General features: G+C 39.7%; 1 pseudogene; it reads right to left on the bottom strand.

Annotated features, from left to right (window-relative positions):
• LOC119429332 overlaps window positions 1–5,759 on the bottom strand; it is an 8,746-nt pseudogene extending 2,987 nt beyond the window's left edge.
• Between the last annotated feature and the right edge of the window lie 1,083 nt (window positions 5,760–6,842).

Here is a 6,842-nt window from a genome sequence, read left to right as displayed (position 1 = left end):
TTGTTTGGACCCTGGTTGTTCTTTAGACCCTGGTTGTTGTTTGGACCCTGGTTGTTGTTTGGACCCTGGTTGTTGTTTGGACCCTGGTTGTTGTTGGTTGGACCCTGGCTGTTGTTTGGACCCTGGTTGTTGTTTGGACCCTGGTTGTTGTTTGGACCCTGGTTGTTGTTTGGACCCTGGTTGTTGTTTGGACCCTGGTTGTTGTTTAGACCCTGGTTGTTGTTTGGACACTGGTTGTTGTTTGGACACTGATTGTTGTTTAGGTAATTGTTTTCTGTTCTTACCTCCACTGAGGTCTCCGAAGATGTAGTAGCATTGTTCAGAGAAGGTGACCTTGTTGACGGTGTGTCGAATGAATCCAGCTTTCAACAAGTTGCCAGCGTACTTACGAGCTTCGCGGCGATCGGTGAAACCTTCCAGGTTCCGGTGGAGCCAGTCCACTACGTCTGAGCCTGAAGAGATGGAAGTTTTGTAAAATCTAGAAATTCTTTAAAAAACTTATTTTTAATTAATCAAGTCTAATGAATATAAACCTGGATCCAAACTAAGAAATTTAAACCTGGATCCAGTTAAAGGATCAAGACTAAACTGGGAGCTGGCGTTCTCACCAATGAAAGCATTAGGAATGGTGATCTTCAGCCACATCCTGTCTCGGACCTCTAGGCCAGACTCTGGATTGGCCATGGCCTTGACGACCACCGTCATGTCGCTGTGGATGTTCAGCTGGTTTTCTTCGTGCACACCTGGAGACGGCAGTGATTTAATGAGCGACGGACTGATGGTAGATGTGAAGACATCTGCTGTTTGGAACCGTACTGTAATGTGGGGGGAGCCTCCCGGTCATGGCGGCTGTGTGAGATACCCATGCAGCGGGGTCGATGGGACGAACTGGTTCACCTGTGGTGATTCAGAAGGCAAACAGTTTTTACGGACACTCTTCACCAAGTTGCAAGTGATTATTTAACAACACAAACTAAGACGGATGACTCACTTCTTGGCAGCGTGAAGCAGCCTCGTGGGTTTGGGTCCCAACACTTGGCTACGGTTAACGTCACCGGACTAAAACACAGAGTGAGGAACAGCTCACAAAAACACATCAGAACCAGCACCATGGAGGTCAGGAAGAGATTATCAGAACCTCCAGGGAAAATGTGGTTAAGAAGTACTAAAAGTCTTACCCTGGCTGGTGGACAATTTCTCTCAGAACTCGGACAGCATCATCATTACTCATGTTCTCGAAGTTGATGTCGTTCACCTGATGGACACACACAAATCAGGACCAATAGAAGTGTCTTTCTACAACAAAGACGTATTGTCGGTCTTCAGTGGGTCATAGAATCCAGTCAGACTGAACTTAAATTTTACTTTGAGTTTTTATGATTACTGAGTACACCTGTAAACACACAATAGTTTAGAACTTGGTAACCTCAGATTTTGTTTGAGCTCATGTACATGGTTCCCTCCCTCTCTGCTGTGCTTCTGTCCTGCTTATGGATCATCTTCCCTCAGAGAAAGTGGCCACACCTCCCAGCTCTTATTGGAGGTTTTAGTCAGGGGTGTTTCCTGTCTTACTCTTAGGTAATGGGACAGTTGCATCGGTTGGACAAACTACTTTTTCTTGTTACCAGGTTCTGATTTTTGTACAGGAACAATATGCAGCACTGTAATCCCAAACAGAGCAGTGTTGCTACTTCAAGTAGTTTTTGATCAAATCAGTAATACCTGCAGTAGCATGTCTCCTGGTTCAATGCGTCCGTCTGCAGCGACAGCTCCTCCCTTCATTATGGATCCGATATAAATCCCCCCGTCTCCTCTGTCATTACTCTGACCAACGATGCTGATTCCCAGGAAGTTATACCTCTCTGGCAAACACAAACAGGAAGTTAAACTGCTCTGACAAACAAAAACAGGAAGTTATACCTCTCTCACAAACACAAACAAGAAATTATACCTCTCTCACAAACACAAACAAGAAATTATACCTCTCTCACGAACACAGACAGGAAATTATACCTGTCTGACAAACACAAACAGGAAATTATACCTGTCTGACAAACACAAACAGGAAGTTATACCTCTCTGACAAACACATACAGAAGTTATACCTCTCTGACAAACACAAACAGGAAGTTATACCTCTCTGACAAACACAAACAGGAAGTTATACCTCTCTGACAAACATAAACAGGAAGTTATACCTCTCCGACAAACACCAACAGGAAGTTATACCTCTCCGACAAACACAAACAGGAAGTTATACCTCTCCGACAAACACAAACAGGAAGTTATACCTCTCCGACAAACACCAACAGGAAGTTATACCTCTCCGACAAACACCAACAGGAAGTTATACCTCTCCGACAAACACAAACAGGAAGTTATACCTGTCTGACAAACACAAACAGGAAGTTATACCTCTCCGACAAACACAAACAGGATATTATACCTCTCTGACAAACACAAACAGGAAGTTATACCTGTCTGACAAACACAAACAGGAAGTTATACCTCTCTGGCAAACACAAACAGGAAGTTATACCTCTCTGGCAAACACAAACAGGAAGTGATACCTCTCTGGCAAACACAAACAGGAAGTGATACCTCTCTGGCAAACACAAACAGGAAGTGATACCTCTCATGCAAACACAAACAGGAAGTGATACCTCTCTGGCAAACACAAACAGGAAGTTATACCTCTCTGACAAACACAAACAGGAAGTTATACCTCTCTGACAAACACAAACAGGAAGTTATACCTCTTTGACAAACACAAACAGGAAGTTATACCTCTTGACAAACACAAACAGGAAGTTATACCTCTCTGACAAGCACAAACAGGAAGTTATACCTCTCCGACAAGCACAAACAGGAAGTTATACCTCTCTGACAAACACAAACAGGAAGTTATACCTGTCTGACAAACAGGAAATGTCACTCTGAGCAAGGAACTTAAAGGTGTAGATAATTGGTTTCAAAGATGATATAAGCCAGACTTTGTTGGACCTGACCTGGACTCTGTTGGACCTGGTCTGTACTTACCCATGTTGAGAGTCACAGTGGTGATGTTGAGGGACATGGTGGAGTCAGTGACACTGCTGAAAGACACCGACTGAGACAGACAAATGGACAAACGAGAGAGAACAATGAAGGACATGTCAATCACAGAAAGTTCAGACAGAACCGGTTCCTCCTCATCAGGTAACATCAGCTGATCGAACAACATTTTCAAACCCAACATAAAGAAAGAAGCTGGTGTGGTTCAGGTTTTAGCTATTGGAAATCAGAATGTAAAAGTGTGGAGCTGAAGAATCAGTCAATCAATCAATCAGTCAATCAAATCTTAGCTGCTATAGACTGTAACAAAAACTCAAACAAGAAAGGTCATGTTTGGGGTCGGGGCCCTTCATGTTTGGGGCCCCTAAGAAAATGAGGTGACAGTTTAAAATAAAACAACTCTTTTGTGTTTGTATTGTTGGAGACCTCACGCTCAAACAGACTTTTGTCTTGTTTTGCTCTCAGGTTTAATCTTCAGTCTGAATTCTGAAATAATCTGACGTGAGCTGAGGAGCTAAACGTGCACGTGCGCATGTGAGCGTACTCTCTCCATCCGTGGCGTTTTGGGTTTTCGGTGGCGGCGCCTCTGTCGCCTGATGAGTCGTGGCGAGGAGCTGCTCTGCTCTGTTGATTGGCTGAACCTGGAGTGACATCACGAACGCATCAAAACAAACATCTAAATACAAACACAATGCTTACAATAAGAAATGACTATAAACTAGTTTTAAAATAAATACATATTAAATACCTATTGATTAAATAAAAAACACGTTTTATTATTATTTTTATTTAAATGGTTTTGAACTATAAATTATTTTAAAGTTTAACTTAAAGGTAAATTATTAGTAGAACTGTAATAAATAAATCTAGATATTTTGAAAATCTATTTATCTCAGCCAAGTAAGCTATACATTAAAATACTTTTACTGATAAAACTTCATTATAACTCTATAACTCTAAAGTTTATATTTTATTAGTAAATTATACTATAAAATAATTGTTAATATTATCTAAAAAATAGCTAAACTAAAGTTGTCTTTTATAATCGACCATCACAGAAAAAAAAGAAGCAACAAACAATAACAATAGTAATAAAAACCTTAAATATCATTAAAACTGTAATAATGATTTAAACATGTGAATATCTAAAGATGTTGTACGTACCTGTAAAACACACCAAGAATGTTTTCAACCGAGGCAGAAAAATCTGACTTAACTAATTAATCAGTGTAAACAGATAAAATATATTTAAAACCTGAGAAGCTGAGACTCGTCTGAAACTGATTCAGGAAGCTAAAAAATGAAGGATGGAGAGAAAAACATCAAGGGACAGATTATTTTTGCTCCCAGATCAGCTGGGATGTTTTTATCTGCAGCACCACACAAAGAGACTCGACAGTCACATGACCTGCAGCAGCCAATCAGAGCACAGAACCTCAACAAGTTTACTGGAGCAGAAAACGCCCAGTGGGCAGGTGAATGTGTGTCAGACACACCGACCAATCACAGCGAGAGCAGCTGCTGATGTCACTGAGTCACATGACCACGTCTCTGCGTTAGCTTAGCTTAGCTTAGCAAAAAGACTGGAAATGAAGGGAAACTGGTAGCCAGATGATCCTCCACTCTGGTGGTCACTATCATTCATCCATCCATCATCCATCTATCATTCATTCATCTATCTATTCTTCTTTCTAATCATCCTTCATCATCTACATATTGTCCATCCATCCAGCCATCCATCCATCCATACATACATACATCATCCATCCATCTATTATTTGATCTATTCATCTTTTGTCATCTATCTATCATCCAAATATACATCCTCCCATCCTCTATCATTCATTCATCTATGTATCGTCCAAACATCCATCCATCCATCCATCCATCCATCATCCTTCCTCCATATATTCTTCTATAATTCATCCTTCATCATCCATCCATCCATACATCCATCCATTGTCCATCTATCATCATCCAGCCATCACTACAAGTAACTATGTAATAGTAAACTGATGCTTTGGACAACTTTGAATGTTTTGAAGAGGAGTTTGTGTCTTTCTGTTGATAATCGGACTTCTTGTTTACGGTGAAGCTCAGTAATTTAATTATTTAGTACTAATTTACCAAAGAAACAGAAAACTGTTTCTGACTTTAATCCACAATTTTTCCATTGTGTTAACAGGTTGTTGGTCCCCATGAGCCTGCCTATATCTCCTGATAGCACCAGGCATCTGGGTCAGTGAAGTTCTGGTACTAAGACAGTACCAGTTTTTTTGGTGCAGGAGTCAGTGGTTAAAACAGATTGGTTCTGTGATGGTTCTGGTTTAGAACTAGAACCAATTTGGTATGATGGCTGACTTTATTTCTTATTAACAATCTGTTGAGGTAAACACCTGAACAGGTGATCAGATGGCTGTTTTGAACAAAGTAGCTTAAGGTTTTCACCTACAGAACCAGATGTTTTTGGTCCTGTTGTAGCTGTTTCTGATGATCGGTCTGGTTTTATAAATCTGGGATTAACACTGAGTTAACTGCTGAGGGAGGAAACTTCTCTGACCTTCCTCCGGAGTCTTCCTCAGACGAGCAGAAACTGGTTGTCTCTAACTCGCTGCTCTGTTGCATGGAGGAGCTATCACCTCCACCTACTGGCTCCGCCCCCTTCTGATCAGCTGTTTGATGGGTGTGTCCATTCAGATGATCACCTGTAGAGACAGTAGCCAATCAGAGGCAAGCATGGACTTTTCACTGTTGTTAGTTTACAAGAATGGAAAGATAGTGAGCTAACACACAACCACCCACTTCACCAGAACCAAAAACTAGCCCAGGTATAATTAAGAAGCCAGAAACAAACAGTAACAGGTTAATATTGTGTCAGTAACAGGTTAATATTGTGCCAGTAACAGGTCAATATTGTGCCAGTAACAGGTTGATATTGTGTTAATAACAGCTTAATATTGTTTCAGTAATAGGTTGATATTGTGTTAATAGCAGGTTAATATTGTGCCAGTAACAGGTCAATATTGTGCCAGTAACTGGATAATATTGTGTCAGTAACAGGTCGATATTGTGTTAATAAAGGGTTGATATTGTGTTAATAAAAGGTTGATATTGTCTTAATAACAGGTTGATATTGTGTTAATAACAGGTTGCTATTGTGTAAATAACAGGTTAATATTGTGTCAGTAACAGGTTGATGTGTTAATAACAGGTTAATATTGTGTTAATAACGGTTTAATATTGTGTCAGTAACAGGTCGATATTGTGTCAGCAACAAGTTGATATTGTGTTAATAACAGGTTGGTATTGTATCAGTACAGGTTGATATTATGTTAATAACAAGTTGATATTTTGTCAGTAACAGATTAATATTGTTTCAGTAATAGGTTGATATTGTGTTAATAACAGTTTAAAATTGTGGCAGTAACAGGTTGATAATGTGGCAGTAACAGATCCGATATTGTGTAAATAACAGGTTGATATTGTATAAATAACAGGTTGATATTGTGTCAGTAACAGGTTGATACTGTGTTAATAACAGGTTGATACTGTGTCAGTAACAGATTGATATTGTGTCAGTAACAGGTTGCTTTTGTGTTAATAACAGGTTAATATTGTGTTAATAAGTCGATATTGTGTCAGTAACAGGTCGATATTGTGTCAGCAACAGGTTGATATTGTGTTAATAACAGGTTAATATTGTTTCAGTAACAGGTTGAAATTGTGGCAGTAACAGATCAATATTTTGTTAATAACAGGATGATATTGTGTAAATAACAGGTTAATAT

This window comes from Nematolebias whitei, unplaced genomic scaffold (genome assembly GCF_014905685.2).
Source record: "Nematolebias whitei isolate Nwh7 unplaced genomic scaffold, NemWhi1 Nwh_scaf_495, whole genome shotgun sequence".
NCBI lineage: Eukaryota > Metazoa > Chordata > Actinopteri > Cyprinodontiformes > Rivulidae > Nematolebias > Nematolebias whitei.
Note: the sequence above shows the minus strand (reverse complement) of the source record. Positions and strands in the feature narration are given on the sequence as shown.